Source organism: Falco cherrug, chromosome 13 (assembly GCF_023634085.1).
Source record: "Falco cherrug isolate bFalChe1 chromosome 13, bFalChe1.pri, whole genome shotgun sequence".
Taxonomy (NCBI): Eukaryota; Metazoa; Chordata; class Aves; order Falconiformes; family Falconidae; genus Falco; species Falco cherrug.
In genome coordinates this window covers 28,174,886-28,196,793 of record NC_073709.1, presented here as the reverse complement: position 1 = coordinate 28,196,793, position 21,908 = coordinate 28,174,886, and positions in this window count along the sequence as shown.

Sequence of the window (21,908 nt, the reverse complement as noted above, 5' to 3'; positions counted from 1 at the left end):
ATATTTATTGCATCTAAGCTTTCAGGACACTCTGATCATAACCACAAATGGAATAGAAGAGGAATAAGTCCATGGTGAATTCAGAGTTGGGGAAAAAGCAAGCAAGCACAAAATATCTGTGGTTTGACATAGCAAAGGGCAGTCTTTGCTCGGGGATATTCAAGTTGAGCATATTGATTTCTGAAGCAATTAACACATGATTCTTCATGATCCATTTACCCTTTATACCAATTCAGGCAATGACAGTCTGAAATCAGGACTGCTCTTGCTTTTACTGTGGTGAAGATTTCAGAGAGAATAAGAATTACCATACTAATTTCAGACAGGACAGCTAAATTAATAAGCATCCTCTAAAAAGTGAATTTCTCACTTTTAGAAGGAAAGGTGGAATTTAAGGAAAACCTGTTGAACTCAAGTGTGAAGATGAGCTATGGCCAGGGAGTGCAACTGGGATAAGAGGCCAATTGTTCCACTCTTTTGAACAGACCTGAGCAAGGACATCAATTAGAGGAATTTTATCCTTGAAATGTAAAACTGTCTTCAGTATGACACAGGCTTGGAAGCCCAAGAGAAAAGGCCTATGGAAGATTTATCCTAAAACATAGGTTTGTGGCAACATACAGTTGTGACTATGGAGTCAGTGGTCTATAGTAATATTGAAAAATGTATTTTATTAAGTTAACAGTAATATGGTCTTCTGTTGGCCAGGTCTTATTGAAAATTCACTGAAGAAAATTGAGTTCTTTGTCTTAATGGGCCCTCTTAAATGTTTTGGGTATAGTTATCTGAAATTTATAGAGACAGAATGACAAAGAAATGAAGAAAACTTAAGGTATTTGCTCTAGTAGAGTGTCTATGTTTTCAGATTTCTGTAGCATGCTATGGTGCAAATAAAATGGCAGACATAATTTGGACAGGATGGGAGACCTGGCATCTGTGAAAGGCTCTGTACACAGAAAACAAGTTTTAAGACTAATAGGTTGTACTCTTTGAAACTGTTTATAATTGTTTTTTCCTATGGCATGGGAGAAAGCAGACTGTGAAGGTACAAGGTCATCCTTCTCCTGTTTCTTGTGTACATCAGCAGTCATTTTCCAGCAGAGAGATTTTAAGATTCAGCTGGGTCTTGTCCTCCAAATGGACTTGGATGCAGGCTCCTTTCAGTCCTTAGCTTGGATTTTTACTTAGGCGGTCATTATTGCAATGGGGGAAGATAAACAGGAGCAAATCCTCTTATTTTCCATGGATTTTTTTTTTTCCTTTCAGCCAGCTATAGTCTGAGTAACCTAGTCTATGAACCAAGAAAAGGAAGGGAGAGGGGTTAGGGAAGGAGGAGAAATAGCATAGTGAGTCACCCTGTCCACTATCTGTCTGAAGATCTATATTCTGCTCCCTTCTTAAATATAGAAATGATTTCATTCAATTATTAACTCTTGCCAACTAAACATTTGGTATGAAGGGGGTTCTTGGATGCTGATTCATAGTGATGGTTCTCTTAAGGAAAACTGAAGTAATCATGTATAATCTCTGCAGTAAATCTTGACTAAAGCAGGAGATACATATCTAAAAATGCTTTTATTCAGTGCCTCTCACTTCTCTGTCCATTAAGCTGTGAGCAACACTAATGTCAACTGATAGATCCTTTTCCACAGAGATGGTCTTGTGGGTTCCAGATCCCACTCAAGTGATGGGTTTTAAAGGATAACAGGACTTTCTAACCTGTGGAAGCACCCTTCCACCCATGTCATCTCCTGGTGGTTTAATATTCCATGTTACGTGGCTCACACTCTGCCAGCTGCTCCTAGTAGGTTACCATGCTCCCACAGACTGCCTGTGATTTCAAATGGCATCTCACCTAGGCAAAGTGGCTATAACCTCATCTTGAAACCAGGTGGAGGCACAACCCCAAAGTATCTAACACCAGGTTTTCATTCCAGCGTGGGACACTAGCTCGTCTCAGTAAGTCAGTAAGCAGAAGCACATACTTACTGGATCTGCCTTGCAAGGATACCACACTCAAATGTTTCATTACCTGTGTGCTGAGGTGTTGAGGATGCATCTTTGTTAGTAAGGTGATGTAAGGAAGTCAGTGAGACATTGCTTTTAGTGGTTTATGATTCTCCACCATCAGATATTTTGACAAGGAACAAATTGATGGCTGCATTGGAAGTTTTAGGATGGGAGAAGGTGCTCGGGAAGGCACTATCATCTTATGAGTAAATCAATGCAGAGACATAAATTTGAACCAATAGGCAGATTAGCATGTTAAAGAAGGATTTAAAATACCTGAGCTGCCCGAAACAGTTTTGAAACTCCAGGAAATTCCCCTACTTATTTTAGGATCTGAAAGCTAAGTGGGAGTCAATAGGGGAAAATATTTTTATTCTTCCATGGGAAACAGATGACTTGGCATCTGTCCATCTTCTATCTGTGATGGTGGCTGAAGGTAGATATTCACTTAATGCTCTCCCTCCAGACTGATTGAGTTCTTGGTTGCAGAGGGCCTTAGGCACTGAAATTGCGAATAAACCAATACATCCCGCGCTCAGAGGCATTGTGGAAAAATACCCTTGCACTTCAAAAAAACATATGTTACTCTGTTACTTTTTACTTTGAACAGGCCAGTGATACATGTTTCATCCTGCTTTGCAAAAATCATTAGCGTTTGTTTCACCTTGCTTGCAAGGCTTTGCTGACAAGTGCAACTTTTTCCTTTTGTAGCAAACCTGTTTCATGTGTCCAGAATCAACTTTCTCACTGTTTTTTTAGAAGCTAAAATGCACTGAAGAAGGGGAGAGGAGTAACAGTTCTGGCTCTCCTCAAACAAGAGTGGTGTGAATTTATACTATGCAGGTGGCCAAGGTAATCCAGACCCTTCATTTATAATCTGCTTTAATCATTTGAGTTTAGCCTTAATTGCTGGTTTGGGTTTGTTACTACTGTGCTGGAATGGTGGTGCAACAGACCATAGCCTAAAGGAAACCCCTTGACTCCTTCTTGTAGCTCATTGCTTCCTGCAGCTGAACCTAGGTGTGAGCAAAAGCCTTAGTAATATTGGAATCCTTAGATATGAAGGAGTTTGCCTCAGATTCCGAGGTGTCCATGCCTTGCACCAAATGCAAAAAGAGGCAGGCATTGCAGGAGCTCTGGAGGCCATGCCTGCTTCACTCATTTTGCTGGCTGTTTACTGCCTCATGTTCGCTGAGGTTTTTTTGCCTTCAGGGAGTGTGACTGAAAGCGGGAAACCTGCTTGGCCGTTGGACCATGTCAGTTCTGTGGTGGGAGGAGAAGGGGCCCCAGAACTTTCTGGAAGATGGAGTGGTGTAGTGCGTGTGGTCAGCCTCCACTGACTCCTGGGGGAGTAGGCTGCAAAGGAGGAGACTTTGCTTTCTCCCTCTAGTGCCGCTCTGTTTAAAGGGGGGAAATCACCACTGAGGGGCCAGGGAGAAGAAAGATAGTGAATGTCGAGAAGAATGCCCAAACGAAGCTGCAGCATGCAGGGGTGCACTCAGCCAAAGAGCTGAGCTGAGGGTGGCAGAAGTGGAGGGGTGCCATGTTCCAGAAGGAAGGCTTTAAATCTTTTGTTCCCCAAACTCGGGCAGAAAAGCAAGAGAAGGTTGGAGTTTATTTACCCTCTTAGCTATCCTGAGGGCAAGACTTCACCACCTAAATCCATTCTTTCCTGCAAATGTAGCAGAATAATGTATTTCTTAAAAGCCATTCTGAGTGAGTGCATGAAAGAAGGGATCTTACTGGCATTCATAGTTATTTACTTAAATGCAGATTTCTGTAATGAGGCAATTATGTATTGATTAGATTGCAGAGCAATGAGAGGCATGTGAGCATTTCCTCACCTCACCAGTAGCGCGTTTGCCAGTAACCATGCATTGCCAGCAAGTATGTCTTGGTAAGTTAACATAGATAACAACTATAGACAACTACTGTCATTTGCACTGCAACCGCCTGTTATAAAAGACTATTCTCAGGCAGAGGGAGATGAAGCCAAAAGTAATTTGATCTTTGCAAGCATCTGTTTTGGACAATTATTGCTGATTAAATTTATTAACAACCACTGGGGAGCATACAACTCACACTTTGGATTTACCTTCTGTGGGAAGAAGCGTTTTGGCAAATCTGTGTCTGAAATTGGAACGGGAAAATGAAAAAACATAAATCTGGATACCATTTGTTTCTTCAGATTCACAATGAGTTTGCAACAATTTGTGGAAGCACTGGGGCTTTTTTTAGCAAGAGAGGCAGAGAAATAGTTTCAACTTGGAAGTTTCACAGCCAGCACTTGATTTTTATAACATGGTTTGGTTGTACACAGGGAGGAGCTGAAGACAGGAAAAGTACTGACCCTGAAGGGGGTAATCATGAACTGTGAATGATCAGTGCAGTCTGATTCATCTACAGCATTTATGTCTATCTATGGAAAGATCTAAGGACATCAAATGCTATGCTCACCCCATAATGCCAATTATTTGTTAAGGAGCAGATTCGTCACCATCATTATTATTAGTACTATGTTAGAAAAGCAATGTCGCAAATGAGATCAGGGTTTCCTTATCAAGATGAAACATGTATCATTGGCCTGCCCAAGGTAAAAGGGAACAGGGTAACATGCATTTCTCAAAGTGCAACCATATTTTTCTGTAGTCTTGGTGCAAATGCACAGTAAAGCCTTGCCTGCTCTGACAAGTTTGAATCGGCTCTAGTTATACATGCATGCTTATAAAGATCAATTATGTCTGTGTCCCTTGCTGGGAGTCCTCTCACAGCCGTGACTGACAAAGGAGAAGTTACTGGCAAAGCCTTCCAATTACGGCATGCAGGTTACGCACATTTAAGTCCTGCTTCGTGTAGAAACTACTACTTTGATATCAAGTCCAAAGAGGAAGACCTTAGGTCACAGAACTCGCAACCTGAGCAGATCAAGTAGGAAGGCAGAGGTGCAAAAAGTTATTTGCTGTGGGGTGCAGCAAGGACCCCCTTGGGGCCCCGGACCCTGAGACACACGAGCTGTCATTCACGAGCAAGCGTGCCTGCTTCCCCTGGTGCTGCGGGGACGGGCTGATGGGGCAGGACTGTGCCACCTCCAAGGGCTGACTGTGGTGCAGGGGGAGGCCAGCGCCCACTGCTGCGTTTGAGGCATTGCAGAGCACGCTTGGCATATTCCGGTCTCTGTGTGAACATTAAGGGACTATTCTTTGCTGTGCCATAGTGAAGTAAGGGGAATAACAGCACTATTACAGCTGATCCCTGATTTCTGGCCTGCATGTTTTCCTTTACCGACAGTGGAATCATTCAAAAAGATGTTTTTGTTTGTCTTGTAATTTCCCATCTAATGGCATTTTAAATTATTTGTTAAATGGAACAAGGTTGCCTGCTGCTTGTGGCATGCTTTGTTCTTTTTTTTCCTTTACTTTTTAGGGCTCTTTGGTGTTTGACTCTGGGTAATGCCAGTTTTGATTGCTCTCCTGAGTTGCTTGGTGGAAGCTGCTTGCCAGTCACACTTTGTTGTGTAATTGCCCTGAACCTCTGTTTCCAAATTATTGCTGGGTTGTGTAGCATCTCCGACATATTCAAAATGTTTGCAAAGAAATAAGAAATTGGATATCCTGTACTCCAAACTGGCTTATCTGAGTGCTTAGGCAGTATGAGTATGGGCACTTTGATTACCTCATCCCCTTTTAAAAGAAGCTGACCCATGGAGAAATCACAGGGATGTTTGGAGCCCAGCCTCAGGCAGGCCTGTGTCTGCCTTCTGGAACTGGCACCAGGACTCACTGCCTCCCCTCTGCCCACGGAGCCTGGATGGGTACCCAGAGCCATACCATGCACATATCTCCACTGCATTGTAGCATCTGGGGCCAAAAGGGTGTTTTTATAGCATTTTGAGAGTGGATAGGACCAGAGACATTATGTTCCTGTCTGTATTAGTTCTTTTGCAGAGAGTAACATTTTAAAGTGATGGAAAATGCTTGCAAGATAAACTGATGGATTAAGGGCCCAAATCATCCTTCCCCTGTGCGGTTGCAATTTCCAGTGCATGGAGGAGAGGACAGAAAGGACTTGAGGACTGGTTTTGTCATGGGGGCAGGGCATTCAGCACCTGCCCTGATAGAGCACACACCTGGAGCTGTGCCCTTCCTGATGACTTTTCTTCTGTTTGATGACATCAGCCTGAGTGTTCCCCCCCAGCAAGGTAATACATTTATAAAGCATACTGAGGAAAGTCAAACTTGTTCCTTGTAGGCAGTCTTGTGCTGTGAAAGCTGGGAGAACTTACACTGAATGTTTTTCCTGCCCTGCAGTAAATGGTATGCAGTCAGTTTCCACAGTGAAGGCATCGCTAACCTGGCAGAGCCATCACTGATGTTAGCAAGCGTGAAGTTATTCCCCGTATGCATGTACTTGGTTAGCATGTCCCCTAATTTATTATCTGCTAGGGTAAGCTAGTCAAATTACAAGGACATTGCTACAAAAGCAGCACCATCATCGACTAGGTTATGTGTCCTTGGTCCCGCAACCACGTTCAGGTTAACACTGAGCTCTGGCTGAACTGCATATTCCGGCTCTATATGTGTGACTGACTTAACTGCCTAATAACCAGGCTGCTGCTTTCTGGTGCTGCATGTCAGCTCAAGGCTGCTGCTGCAGAAAGGACAGACAGCCTTTCCAGGCCTGTTCCAGCACTGACTGCCAGCCTAGGTGTCCCTGTGGGGTCCTGCTGTTTTGCTGTACTTTTATTAATCTCATAGCCTGTATGATCTTCTGAAGGAAAGACTGTGTTCATTTGTTGGCTTGCTTGCTTTTCCCATAGACAAAAATACCCTTCTCCTCCACCAAACCTGACAAACAAGCCTCTTCTGTTCCCCCAAAACCCACTCCTGAAGTCCCTTCTTTCAAACCAGAGGGAGAATGAACTGCCTCAGGAGTCAGAAGTAGTTTGCATGAGGATTTCAGGTTGGCCCAACAGAGCCATGGAAGAACCCCCAAATCAAGGTTGGAATGAGGCTTCCGTTTCTCCAGTGCAACCAAAATTTAGGTCTAGAGTTTTGCCCCAAATCCTGGTCTGTCTCTCTAGAGTGGCCTCCACTTGGTAAGTGCAAATGTGCTGCTTTGTCCTGTGAAGGAAACAGGAATACTTGGTTTGTATCGGAGGGAAAGGGACGGTGTTATGTGGCTCAGATCCCACTGATTTGCAGGGAAGATGTACATTTGATGCAGGAGGGCCTGTAACTTGTCACTCTGTCACACATGAGCCCAGGTGGCTGAGGTGGAGCCTATGAAGATGTAGATGGCAAAAGATTTGTTAAAGTATCACATGGCAAGTGTGTATTATGTGTCTCACTGTTCTGCTGGTGAAGGAGCCAGAAGATGAAGTCCTGAGGGATCAGTTACTGTATGTGTAAGCCTTCTGCCAAGTCGTGACTGGCAGCAACAGGAGCCACATTCAAATTTTACCCCATCCAGAGACCCTGTTCTCAGTGGGCTGATTTTCCTGGCACAAATCATTGCCTGAAGAATCAGAATTTTGTAAAGGCAGGGGAAAACAGGAGTGTCCGAACATACCATGCTTCATTCCTTTTTTCCTAAAGAATGTCTAAATTTAAAAAATTAAAACAAGCCCTCCTTAAAGGTTTAAAACAAGCTTCCCCCTGCCCCCAGCTGTCTTATCTCTTCTGTACCCTTGTTCTGGAGGTAGCTGGGAGACATCTTCCTTTCCCCACACCTTGGAGGAGGAGTTGGATGAACAAAGTGGGACGGACTGGCTCAGGCTTCCCTGTGCTACACTGACTGCAAACTGATCTCTACTTCATGACAAGGCTCGCTCTTTGTTAAAAAAAATGCCCCCCAAATGCAGTAAGAAAATGTATCTAAAATAAATGTCTCACAAGCCTTCGATTTAGTTTACTCTCTTCTCAAATTGGGAGGTTGCTTTTTTTTCCAGACTGCAGTCGGATGGGTCGAACACAGCCCACCGTGGCAAGGCAGCCTCTGCCCTGTGGTGAAGGGAGTTGCAGGCACCCAGACTCCCTGTAGCAGGAGGCAGATGATGGAGGTCCCCAGGCAGAAAGATGCACAGGATGGTGCCAGTAACAAAACGAAAGATGATGCCTTTCAGGAGGAAGGCTTTGCTGGGGTTTGGTGTGGGTGTGCTTGGAGGAGAGGGAGAAATAAGAGTGAGAACAGAAAAAGAGAAAAGAAGCAAAACCAGATAGGAAGCAGTGACAGCAAGAAACAGAGAAAAAGCCTGAAAGTAGCTTTTGGCAGCAGATTCCATTTGGTGCACCGGGAAGCAGAACACTGCATATTGTCCCCAAGTTCTTCATAAGTTTTACTTACTTTCAGTTTCTCTTCATACCTGGAATGACTTGAGTGGTGTTTGCATACAGGTGGGTGGTGCATTCTCCTGATGTTCCAAACAGGTACGAAGTGACTGGGGGGAGAAGGGAGGGAGATGCAGGGAGGCAGAGGGAGAGACTAAGGTGAGGCTGTCGGAGCAGAGCTCAGCTGAGCCGAGCTGGATCAGAAGGGAAAGGGGAGAGAGGCACAGGGGATGGGGAAAAAAACAGGGGGCTGTAATACTCTGGGTAGGCGGTGTGGGGTTGGCTTTTGGGGGTTTTTTGGGTCCCCAAAAATCCATCCCAGAGATGAGCACAGCTGGCTTTGCTGGCTCCACCAGTGGGGTGAGGCAGGCTCAGCATCAGGTGCAGAGTCAGGCCCTGACTTCCCTTTTATTTGGGGCACTGCTCGTTTGTGGCTGTTTTAAAGGCAAGCATTTTATTGCTGTAATTTCTCATCTTTCAAGAGATTAAGAGAAATGTTGTCTGGGAAATGAGCGTACTGAAAATCAGCCTTTAATTGCCCTCTGCATGACTGTGCTGCTTGAGTTCCCTGCGTCAGGTGCTTGGTAATACCTCTTGCCTGTACGAGATAAAGTTTGGTGGCAGTGTTTTGGCTGGGTCAGGGATGTAACCCTGCAGGCATTTAACGTCCTGGAAGCTTGATTAATGGTGAAGGCAACACTGAGGTACTTTAGCTCACTGCCGCTTTCACTTCTCATGCATCAAATGCGCGGAAACATGCTGTGAATGCACAAGGAAGAATATTTAATATCAATGATGTAATACTGTGCTGTTGGTTTGGTGGCTTTCTGGCGTTATTCGACACATCTTTCCCAGCAGAATGATGTTAGTGAAATGAGATTTTATTAAAAGCAAGCAGCTCAGTGTATCGTTAAGCATTCAGAGCAACGTCTCAATTTCCTTTCTAACGCTGTGGTGCTGAAAACACATCCCATTTCAAAAGCGAATGTTTAACCACACATGTAATTTGTGAGGAAAAAAAAGAAATTTTTTTGTCTTTTTGAAATCTGAAAGCATGCATATTAGCAAAGCAGCCTTTCTTGCAGGGTTTTAATTTTCTTTTTCTTTCAAAGGAGTTGCATAAGAAAATTGTTCAAGTGATTTCTCCCCAGCTATTCTGCTGAGAGTTTCCTAATTACCCTCAGCATTTGAAAGGTGAATGGTACTCTTATATAATCAACATTAATAATTCAGCTTAGTCCAAGAAAGCTTATTGCAGCTAGTTCTTTGATGCCAGAAAACCTCTACTAAAGCATTCATTCTCAGTTTTGTTCATAAGCTCCTACTTAAGCCAGTCCAGGCAAAGTATTTTAACTTGGCTTCTACAGTTAGAAACATAGCAGAAATTATTTCGGGTGCACCATGGTAAATAGATATTGGAAACTTTATTAGAAATCTAGTTTTCAACTCTGTTTCTGATCCTCAGGATTGTCTTCTTCGGGTTAATAGAAGATTCTCTAGAAATTACGTGCATGCAAACACACTTTCTCCCTCCTTTCTGCATGCCTTCTTTCTATCTTTCTAACAGCCCTTTCTGGGGCAAATGCTGCTGCATGAAGTGATCAGCATTAATGGAGGCGAACAGTGATGATGTTCTTTATAACAGGAGTGTGAAAGGTCACACAAGATTTCCAGAGTGACTTTCTATCGTATTGAACCACCACAACATACTATTACAGAGTCAACACAGTTACTGGAAGATAATTATCTTGTGCTCTTTTATTAGGGGGAATAATGGGAAGAACACACCGACAGACTTATCCTATCAAAATTGCATTGCATGGGAACTCCAAAGAAACTGAAATATTTTAGTAGCCTCCACCATTTTATGAAAGAGAAGATTTCTCCATGGGAATGAGTTTTATCAGACCTGATGGTGACATGTAGAAGTGTAGATGTTTACCTCAGCATGGCCTATGCAGTCTGCTGTGACCAGACTTCTGAAAGCACTTACTACTTTGACACCACTGTGCTTTCTAAGAGCAGGTACCAGAGGCGGATGAATGGATTTCTGTCAATCACATGTGCAAGTTCTCATGTTTTAATTTATTTCCTTCTGCGCTAGCCAATTTCCAAGGGATGAAGGTGGACATTTCAGAGTGCTGGTAATGTGGCAGGAAGGCGGAGATACAAAATGAGATTGGCAAGCTGGAGTCTTTAAAGGTCCAACTGCCCACGTGCCGCCAAGACCGTATATCATGCATACCTATCTTAGGGATTCTCATGGGCTACAGAAAGAAAAATAGCTCCTTTCTTTTGCTCTGTCCTTTATTACTGAGATTTTCAAAAGTTGGGAGAGTCAAGGGAGAGATTTACTGCTTGAGCACATGCAAAACTAGTCACTCTAACATAAACAATATAAAAAACATCGCAAGGAATACTTCCGAAAGCAAAACAAAAAAGGTGCCTCTGCTTGAAATGCCTAATCCTACAAATGCATTTTGTGGGAGTGCCATCATTTCTTAAAGGTATCGTAAAGCTCAGCTGTTTGAAGCATTTTTACCTTATCTGTGGACAAGGAGAGTTCTGGTGAACATTTCTTCACACTTTCTGTTTCAAGATTCAAAATAACATATTCACTCATGGTGGTTGAGAGAAGTCATTTCTAATAGGTAGAAACACAGTCTTTGCGTTTCCCAGCTTTCCCGTCTCTCAGGTGGGTATAATATTTGCAAACCCAGTAGGTGCATTGGAAAGATCACGGGGTTGTAAAGTGCTTTGATACATCAGGATGTGAGATGCTGCAGAAGAAGAATACTTTGATTTTTCTTTTTCGCTTGTGTAATATGTCCGTGAGCATTCTTGCTTCACTGTTAGCACAATTCTTGGAGTCTGTCAGTGCTTAAAAAAAAGATAGTGTTTTTTTCAGACTTGATGGTTTGCCTACCTTCAGAAATTTGTGATTGCATGTCTCAGGATTGAAAAGCATTTGACTGATATTGAGGAAACTGGAAGTGGCTCTTTGTGTTGTCCCCAGTGAGGTGGAAACCAGCTGGGAAAAGGCTGGATCTAGAGCCTCCACCTCACCAGCAGCTGGCACTGCTCTCCCTGCCCCAGGAGGGAGCTTCTGGCATAGCCATGGTGGGATGGTCTTGTACAGCTTTTCATAGTTCATCTTGCAAAGGGAGGGCCCAGGTTATTTTGAGACAAGGGACTCCTGCCTGCTCCAGACAATGAGGCTTGCCTGGCCCAGCTACTTTTTTTTTTTTCTTTTTACTGCAGCACTTGTTACTAATTTTTGGAGAGTTCATGAACTATGTTGTAGCAGTCCAGGTATTAAATAATACTCTGATTTTGTTTTTTTTTTTTTTTGCTTTTAAAAGAATCTAGAAAACTTCTTTGGAACAAAATGTTTATTATATGCTGTTTCATGTTTTATTTCATGTTCATCTATTCAGCATTATGCTTCATTAGCTGCGGGCTTGTCATATGATGACGTGTAATCAATCAATCATGTACCATTTGTGGTTATTTTGCACATAAAGCCGGATTTCTCTGTTTTAGTGTCCAGATTGGTATGCATTTTTCTTGTGCTTTTCCAGCACTGAACCGCAGATAAGACCAGTTGTTAGACTCAGAGATATCTGTCTGCTCAGGAAACTGCGAAGAAAACAAACTACCTCTTTAATTAGAAAAGCTGTGGCTGCTCCTGATTTGAAAGACTAAATATCCATTTTCTCTCAAATTAATATGTTATTACCCACGTGGAAAGTCTGATTGTTGTTGAGTGGGAATAACTAGTTAGTGCTGTGCGGGAGGAGTGGTTCTCATGGAGGTTGGGTGGCCTTGGGGGCTGCCACATGGGAGAGGGCGCAGCACAGTTTGGAGCCCTGTCGATGGTGCTGGTGAAGCCCTGGGAGCCCCAAATCCAGTGCACAATTGAAGGGATAGCATCGTAAGCCTTTTTTAAAGATGACATGTTAGTCATTCCTTATAGCTACTTCTCGTGAATGATTTATAAACGTTACGGCTGTTGGGAAAAGAACTGTGCAGCATAGATTTCAAGAGGAAAGGTAAGGTTATTTGGAGAAAAGATGTAAATTAGGAAAATTGCCGTTACTCCAAGAAATTCCTCCAACTCATGAAAGATGTGAGATTTCTACCTACTCCTTCCCACTGTGATTTTATTTCTCTGGGCGCGTGACATTTTTGAGGGTTGGAAAATATGAGTGTGGATTAGGAAGGAAGCTGTGGAGTTCCCTGCATCAGTCAAAACGAAATGTAGTTGTTAGCTCTACATGAACATGAGCTAATCTGGAGCCTGTGCTTCGTACCAGTTTTCACTGGCCAAGAGCAGCTGTGAATAGGCAGAAAATGATACAGTACCACAGCCAGTGCCCTAGCTGTAACGGGTAGTTGATCAGCTCAGAGAGAGCTGCTCTTCTTCCATGTAGCTGCATTCTTAGCACTGCTCTTTGCAATCTTGTGACTTTCTCTTTGTGCCAAATAACAGTTAATTATTTTAAATCCAAGTGGAGATGCATGGAGGCCTCACTACTCAAGAGTCATATGATGTTGAGCAAAATGCTACAATTTTGCTGCTGGAGAATGGGGCTGTGAAATACAGCATTATCATCTGAAGCAAATAACCCCAATGGTTTTCTGTTTGTGTCCATGTACACATGACCTCTTTTGACTTTGAAGTGTAGTTGAAAAGAGAAATTCATTTGCTATTTGCATTTCCGTCATGCCTACAGAGAGAGAGAGAAGAGTCCCTTTGGGATGAACCTGTAAGCAGTTGCTACCTAAAAAAGAAAATAGAAGGTAATGGTGAAGTAGAGTGGGAACAGGTGGATAGACGGACTTGCTCAAGGTCATAGGAAAGAGGTAAAGTAAGCAAGGTCTCCTGAGTTACGCCTGGTAGAATAGCTGCTAGGCCATCATGCCTCCTTAACATGAGAGTCAACTTTGCTGCACCCAAGTCGTAGTCTCTCCTAGCCTGTGAAGGCAAGCTTCTGCCCCACATCAGATGGCAAGGGCTTGAGCAGGGTCTCACGTGTAGGGCAGAATCCCATGCAGCCCTCTCAGGACACACTGGTGCTTGATCCCCTTAGCCAGGTAGCATGGAGTTTAGCCATTTGGAGTGTTCATACCACACTGCTGAACATGACACAGCAATATCTCTTGTACGTGGTGGGGAGAGGGGAACACACGGGAGCATGACGTGGGATGTTGATTTGTATCTTAATTCAGGGTCCTCAGTTTCTTTCTAACTCTGTGGAGTGTGTGGTACTTACACCTGTAGGTGGGTGGAAATGTCAGCTGCTTGTGTTAAGCCTCAGCTGAAGTTTGCTGGTTTTCCTAAGTAATTGGTGGCCACAGTGATAGACAGATGTAGAAGTAATCCTGGCACTGGCATTCAATGACTATCCGCCTGCATAAGGGAAATGCTGGATTTTATCCATAGTGATGTTAGTTTACAGAGGAACTCCGTTGTTCAAAGAGTAACCGTTGCTCATTCTGAACAAAAAAACTGGGCAAATGTCTCCAGCAGTAGCCTGTGCATGGTCAGGAGACCAGAAGATGTAATAGGACGAAAGGACATCTGTGTATGCTCGTGTAGGTATGTGCTCACACACCATTTTTCCTAACATTTGGCCAGCTCTGTTGATACGAGCTGACCACAAATGAATGGGACAAAGTTTTTGGCTCTCCCTGTGTGTGTTTTGCTTAGCTCCACTGGAAGAGCTTCTAAGAGCTATTTGCTGCTAATCATTCTCAAGCAACGAATGAATGGAAAAGTATCTTACTAGAATGATTTACTGTTCATCACGCATAATAAATGAATAGAGTTATTCACTGGCAGTCACACATCTCTGGCTAATCCTTTTGAAGGTCACTCGTACCAGTCGCCAGTCTCTCATCACAGCTACTGCAGTAGGGAGTGACGTGTTGAGGATAGGGAGTTGTTTAAAAAATTGGGATCAGGTCTGTCCGCCAGTCTGGGTTTGCTCTTCACCCTGATTCCTACACCTCACATCACTGAGGACTGGTAAAGAGAAGACCAGAAACAGATGAAAATGTAGTAATAGTGTTTGAATTATTAAATCATCTCAGAAAAGGAAAAAGCTGTCACTGTTAATTGGTCTTTAGGGAAGTTAGAGCAGAACAGTTTGTTCTGGGATGTCCTCTTATGCCCAGATATTACACTAACCAGGTTGCAGGGCATCTGCAATATCTTCCTCTTGGTGCAAAACCATCTGAATGGAGAAGAACTGGATTGCAACATATTATTAGCATTTTTATTATGTGCTACTTCAACTTCTTCAAAAAATCCCCTGATCTGAGTTTTGTGTTGTAATTTCCTTTATCAGTTCCAGAATCAGACAACACCAGAGAACAACAGCGATGTGACCTCACTGAAGAGAAGTGTCCAAGGAAATTAAGCTATTGTAATGACCTGGGAGGTATACTTCGGCACTGCTCACTCCCTGGGACTAAAGGAGACCTTAACTGTGTTACCACCCACCTCTCACAGCTACAGCAGAGTCTGCTGGTGACTCTGTTCCCTGCCTGAGCAGGTCTGAGCACCACAGAAAGTACTAAATGTCTACAGGTCATTTGCAATGTACTAAAAATACACTTTGTGTTTCAACCTAAGGGAACCCAGACTGTATCACCCATCCCAGGGCATACTGCATGCCGAGGAGTGGCTGAGGTCTTCAAGCACAGGGATGAGAGCTGTGGATAGCAACACGAGTTAACACATTGGCCTAGCTTGACAAGATTTTTCCCTGCTGAGAGGTCTGTGAGTCATCTGATGTAGACAGGTACAGAGCTGCTGGAAAAGGCAATATTTCTTTCCTATCTCCCGTAAGTGTGAGGTGATCAGACCACCTGAAAGGCAGAAAGTGATTAGGGAGAAACTGAGAAACTTGCTGTCCCAATCTTCCTTTCAGCCTCTCTTTGTTGCTTTAGATGATCACTCATTTTTGGTTCGTTTCTCCTGGGCCTTGCCTGGCTTTCTTGGTGTCCCTACAAAGGCTAGTCCTGAGGGACTGGTTTGCTGCCATGTTTAGGGCTTGGTCTTTTGCCTTCTCCCAACAGCTGGACCAGGTATTGATCCTACGTTCTGAAAGATGCTGATCTTAATTAAAGATACCAAATATTCCTACTTGACAGCAGGCCACTGTTTAGATATACTGACAAAGAGGACTGAGTAAATGGTACGTATTGACGGCACGCACAGTGCCTTAGTTTTTATACAGCTTCGCTGATAGCACTGCTGCTGTCTGTGGGGCTGGAAGCTCAGCCTGTTCATGGGCGTGAACCTGAAGCCCCGGGACTCCATGAATCACTGTGGTTATCCGCTTCTTCTCACTCTGGATTCAGAGAAAATCCAGGTGAGCACAGACTGCTGTTATCCATGTCAGGAGCCTTGATACACTTCCATTCTATACTTCAGAAAGTAAATACAATGGTGTTGGCTCATATACCTTAAGGAGGAGGATTGACTTAGTCTACCTTGAGAGAAATAGAAAAAGTATGTGCAAGGAACATCATTCTTGCTAAGGCCTTGCTTAATCCACAAAATTATTCTCTTCTGTGGGTTAAAGTTAGCCCCCATGTTATCCCCTCTCCTGGAAGAGTTCCCCCAGATACCTCCTGTGGAGATTTCAGGCATGGGCCACACCGTGGTGGTTGCTGACTTGCCTGCCTCCACTCCTGTCTCTGGGAGTGTGTTTGTATCATGCTGGCGCATCCAAAATGCAGGCAGATTTCAAAGGGCTCATGTTGCTGCTCTGCAGCAAAGTTGGCTGAAGATTTATTTTTGGCAGGCTGTTAATAAATAAAAGGACGTTGAAAATACAGGTCACAGAGTACAGCAGTATCCACTCCTGTTCTCCACTGGGCTCAGTGGAGTGATGCTAATCCGGCCTCTTTCTCCTTCCTCTGCAGCCTTCCATTTCAAAACCAGTTTTGCATGCAGTTGGGTTGTAGGGATGTGGGAGTTGGGTTTGCTCAATTGGCAGCTCTGAAACCTGACCACCCCCCACCCCCCCTTCAGAACCAGAACCGAAACCTCCTTCTCTGTTTCCTCCCACAGATTCCGGTTTTCAGCTGTGGGGAACAAACCTGTGTGCATGTTTTAATTTTTTTCTTTTTTGCTTACAAAAAAAAAGGCACCTTTCCTGTCCCAAAAGTCCCAATGACACTAAAAACTACCCAGGAGCTCAATGCCACTAGTCTTGCTGCACACCCAGACCTTGACTACGGTGTCAGCCAAGCTGATGGCTGCAGCTGTGCTTCAGAGGCTTAGCTTGTTTGTTATCAGGGTTCAGCAGGCAAAGGGCACCCTGAACTTGGCTGCTGCTCTGCTCCACCTCTAAAATCCTCTCTCACCTACCTCCAAGATAAAACAATACGAGCTCCATGCTAGTTAAGAGCGCAGGTGCGTGTAACCCTTAAGTGGAGGAGATGAGAAGTTTGGAAGTAGGCTAGACTATTTTTTTTTTATGATGCTTAATTGCTCTCTGAAAGTGCCCTCATTGTGTTAAATCACATCAGTGTTGTTCAGCTTTCCCATGGCACCTGGATCATCCTTCTGCTTCAGTGGCACTGGCCTTCCATCATCTCTCCCTTTGCTGCACCATACCATTGCTACTTCGTTTGTCATCATAAATTCATCTAGCTGTGCTGCTGGTGGGTTTCCATTGTCGGGTCATACCAGCTTTCCTCATAAGTTCTTGCTTATCCGAGACACACAGCTGGGGCTTGGGTTTTTTCCAAACTTTGGCCAGTCACTGTCTTTGTGATGCTCTGATGGAAGGGAAAAGAGCACTGTAGAGGTGGAAATAGGGATGCTTTGCCCGTCTTTCCCTTCATCCCCTCATCTGCTCAGCCTCACCCTGCCAGACTGGCCCAGATATTTCCCCTTCTTCTGACCTTCAGCTCTCCCTCTTAAAATCCCTTGTTACATGATCTTATATCATACAGCAAGAGAAGAGACAAGGCGAAGGAAGGATTGAATTTTGTCAGCATTATACCAGACTTTGGTAGGAAGAGGTGAGGGCAGGAGCCCAGGTGGAAGGAAACTAGGAAAAAGGGACAGAGAAAGGGAAAGGGAGAAAGTAATTGCAATGTGCCACAGCAGTGACGGATAGCAGAATCAAGTAGAGTCAGGTTTACAGTGCAGCCAATTATTCTGCCTGTAAAGTTACGAGAGCAACTAATATCGTCCTTTGCCCCAGGGTTTATTTCTCCTTACTTGTAACACCGTTACCAAGAGAGAGATGACATTTCAGAACAACTGCTTGCTTCGTTTCAGGAGCAAGGAATGGTGAGTTGTTACAAGGAGGAGGAAGGATCCTGAAGTGGGATATGAAAAAATGGGATTTTTTTTAGCCTGATTGGGGAAAAATGTGATTGAAAGAATCTGAAGTGGACAGAATAATTAATTCAAGATAATGGTGTTGAAAGAAACACTGTTTCTCTGTGTGATTTCTGTAATGATGGAAGCAAATCCATGCCCAGCCCTGGAATGTCTTACTTAGAAACTTTCTAAATCGTCAGTTCCTGATAGTGTTCTTGATTTTTCTGGTTTTAATGAGGCATCTCCCACTGAATGGTTGGGGTTTGGTTTCTTTCTTTTCATGGCAGAGTGGTCTAGATTTTCCATACATCAAATTTTCAGTGGGAAAATGATAATTTACTCAAGCTTATTAAAGACATTCCTCTGCAAATTTCAGGGTGGTAACTGAGAGCCTCTGATTTCTATTTTGAACAGGGAGGAGTCAAGAATATTCCAGATATTCCTCAGCCTCTAGGCAGGATAAAACACCAGATTAACAATGTACTGAGGATGTTAATGGAAAAGCTGGAGGGAGAAGACAAGCGCTGTGCTCGTTTCTAACGCTATTTGGGCATGTAGAAAACATTTTGTGCAAATCTGAATTCCTCTAGGATGTCGTAGCCAGTGTCTGTCTTACTACAGACTGGATCTGTTGACCACATGAGGCCATGGGGCAGCTGGACCACCCATGATTCAGTGTAATTTTCAATCATTTTATTATTTACCAGAGGGTAAATTTTACCATCCTAGCATGTAGAAAGTTCATTCTTCTTCAGACAATTTTACAACTGTCTCCTTGCAGAAGTGATACTGGCTCTCAAATCATTTGTTCAGATTTGAAGTGATGCTGTAAGAGAAGAAATTTTATCAACTGAACTGTGCAGTGGCTGATGAACCCCTCCAAGTCAGTACAAAAACATTTGTAAATTAGTATGGGCTATGTAAGAAAATTAAGAGCAATACTGAATTACAAGAAAACAAGCTCTGCCAGATGTCTCCTGTGCTGTGGAGAGGATGCCTGCCTACCCTAGATTTTCAAGCGCATGTCCAGTTTGGGGCTTTTCTGAGGTGTCCAGGCTGAAACTTAATTTTTGCAAATGCTGAGCCTCAGAAACTTACGGACTTGAAGACCAGGCAGAGTGTGTTAGGAAATAAGGTACTTTTTTCTCAAGACTTTCCAAAGTTATGACATTTGGTTTTAACGCTCAAGCTTTTAAGTGCTTTTCATGAAAAAGTGCAAAGGCCACCCAGAATATCCACCAGCACAGTGGTTAGGAAACTCATCTGGTTCTTCTGGTGTGACTCTTTCTCTGTTTCTGGTTTTGAGAAGAAATTCAGCCTGAAGCTGGAAGGATTTAATCAAATCCTATTGTGACAAACAGGATTGCATTACCAAACATTGACATGAAGAAGGGGCATCTCAAGTCGTAATGACTTACTGAGACCAGTAAGTTGCTTTTTCTAGAAGGATCGCAACAGTCTTACCAGCAGCTGAAGCATCATAACTCTGCTGTGAGACACGGTATGTAAACATTCTGCAGCCGTATTATAGATCAATAAATTTGCTGTCGGATGTTAGTGACCTGTTTTTTGGAAACAGTTGATTCTGGAAATCAAGCTACCTGCAAGATGACCAAATCTGTACAATGGATCAGCAGTGCAAAGAGAGAAAGTTAATCTCTGTGGTCCGAGACATGGCAATTGGGCTGAGCTTCCCCTCTGTGTGCATGCTGCTCCTTGATGGAAAAATGGGAAGAGGAAATAATGTTACACTGCAGTGTATACAATTTATAGTCCCTACAGTGGGAGAAACCAAAAGGCATGGACCATTACCAGGATCTATAGTGTATTGCGATGGAGGTGAGCTGGGCAGGTCTCTGCATTGTTCTTCCCTTTCTCTAGTTTCCCTCTCCGAAAGTCACTCCTGCACACACATTACACCTACCCAACACATATGGAAATAATTAAACAGCTTTGGAGAGGAAGTGTTTCCTGTGATAAACCAATTCTGTCTTGGTACTTAAGTGCTGTGGAAAAACTGACAACAAATTGACTCTGACGGGATTAGGGGTCCCCAGTGAGGGATTGTGTGGAATCTCGAGAGACACCTGCCACCCCTGCGGTGCTCCCCCTGCACGCCTGCCTCTCACACCACGTGGCTCATCATCCGGGCCGCCTGGCCGCATGCTTTGTTGTGTGAAGCAGCATGAAGGCAGCTTTGCAAAACAGAACAATTGTCATGTGAGGCTGGAAGGACTCGCCGTGCACCCGCCAGCGTCAGAGCAGGGTCACTGGCCAGGACCAGTGCTTTTGCAGTCTAACTGAAAACATGCTATCAAATTGTGCTTTCTACACCTGTAGTGGTGACAGACTTTCTGGTTTTTGACTTTCTAGGTCAGTGTTGGTTACCTGGAGGTAACTGTACATGAAAACCAATGAGACCACGTGCAGGGAGAGCAAATTTCCTCATGGCACTAGCCTTTAGGTCCTGCTTTATGTACTTGTGTTCAGGCTTCTCTAACCAGCAGTGCTGGATTTTGGTTTTTAAAACCTTTTTTCCCCTTCTCTCCTCAAACACTGAGCTCTTCTAGAGCAGAACCCTGCTGTTTGTGTTGGATGTGTCTCCTTTATGCGGTGATGCAGGCTGTAACAAAATGCATTAGATTGCATTATAGAGTGGGTAGTTTTGAGTTCATATAACCAAGCCAGAGCTGGAAGGCAGTGACACTATCTACAGCTTAATGGTGGCCACCTGAATGCACTAATCACTAGCCACATGGCATTGGCAGGGAAATAAAGGCTCATCACCAATCCCTGTCACAGCTGTGACAAGCCGAGGTGTTTTAGGTCAGCAGTGCTGGAAAAAAAAGGTCAGGTTGCTCAGCCCTGACTATTTGCGGCGTATTGATATTGTAGCTTGTGACCAAGGGCAGTGAGTGTTCGGATCTGGCTAAAACAGCTCTGGTACCAAGTAAGATTTTGCGTGTTATGATCCTGAAGTTTGCAAACCTGCTGGTCCATCCAGGCTGTTTTATCCTGGGAGAGAAACCCCGGTGAAACGCCTCTGTTCTGCAGTAGTTATCTCAAACAAAGCTTTGCTCAGTTTGGCTGGGTTTTACCTCTGTCTGCAGCTGAGGAGGTCCTTGATTGCTGTCATGGCTGCACTGAGTGTGGCTGGGGGCTTCTGTCCTGTAGTCCGTTCGGACCCGCTGAGTGAAGCTGGGACTGGCAGCATGATGTGGAACGCTTAATTGTGTGTGACGGCATCGAGGTGTAAGACCCTATCACAGACCATTTTCTGCTTCTGTTATAGTTTTATAAAGACTTAAAGCTTTAAAGGCTTAAGGCTTGTTGCTCTTATGTTTAACTGGACGCATGGCTAATGTTTTGCAAAGCTGGGGAACAAAATTGTATCTGTAGAGAGAGACTTCACCTGCTGAGCTGATATTTTAGATGTTTAATGTAAACAAAAAGTTTGGGGCGTGTGCAGCCAAATCTGGACCTTTGTTTTCTTTCAACGTTGTGCCAAACTAATGCAGTTGAGCATGCTGTGTATGAATTGTGGTCATATACTATTGCCAAACAGATTTTGTTTTGCTTTCCTTGCTCTGTAATGCTTCTGTCTTGTTTTATTAGCAAACTGAAGTCACCTTGGGTGTAGACAACCCAGAATGTGCAGGATTGGAGTTGACAAATCTGCCAGGTTTTCCTGGGATTGGTTATTGCTTGGTTTTAAAGTTTGTTAGAGAGAGATTCTAACAATAATTTTTAAAAGCTGTCCTTACTAACTGGAGGCTTTGCTGCCACCTGTGAGAGCTGGAGAGGCCCTGATGGCGGTGGAGGCTGCTCTGAGGGTCCCCGAGTCTGTGGTTCCTCCGTGATCCACCTCTCAGTAAGTAAACAATGATAACATGAACTAAAAAAAAATAATCCTGAAAGCTATCAGCTGGGTGGGTTAAATCTGGTGGGCCTCATGGCTTTGTTCTCTGGTGTCTAACTGGGTGTGGATACCAAATGTAGTGTTCCCTTGACTGGGACTGTGTTCTGTCACTGGTGGATTTTTCTGGCATTTGGAAAGGGTTGAGCTTGCTCTCCCTTCGGTTCAGTGAAGGCCACGTATTGCTTCCTCCTGTCCCTCCCTTCAGCATAGCTTTTTCTATGGAAGCTGCAGGGGCTTAGTGTTTCTGGGAATTGAAAGTGTGGGAAATAACAAAAATAAAAATGGTATTGAGGTGCTGTTG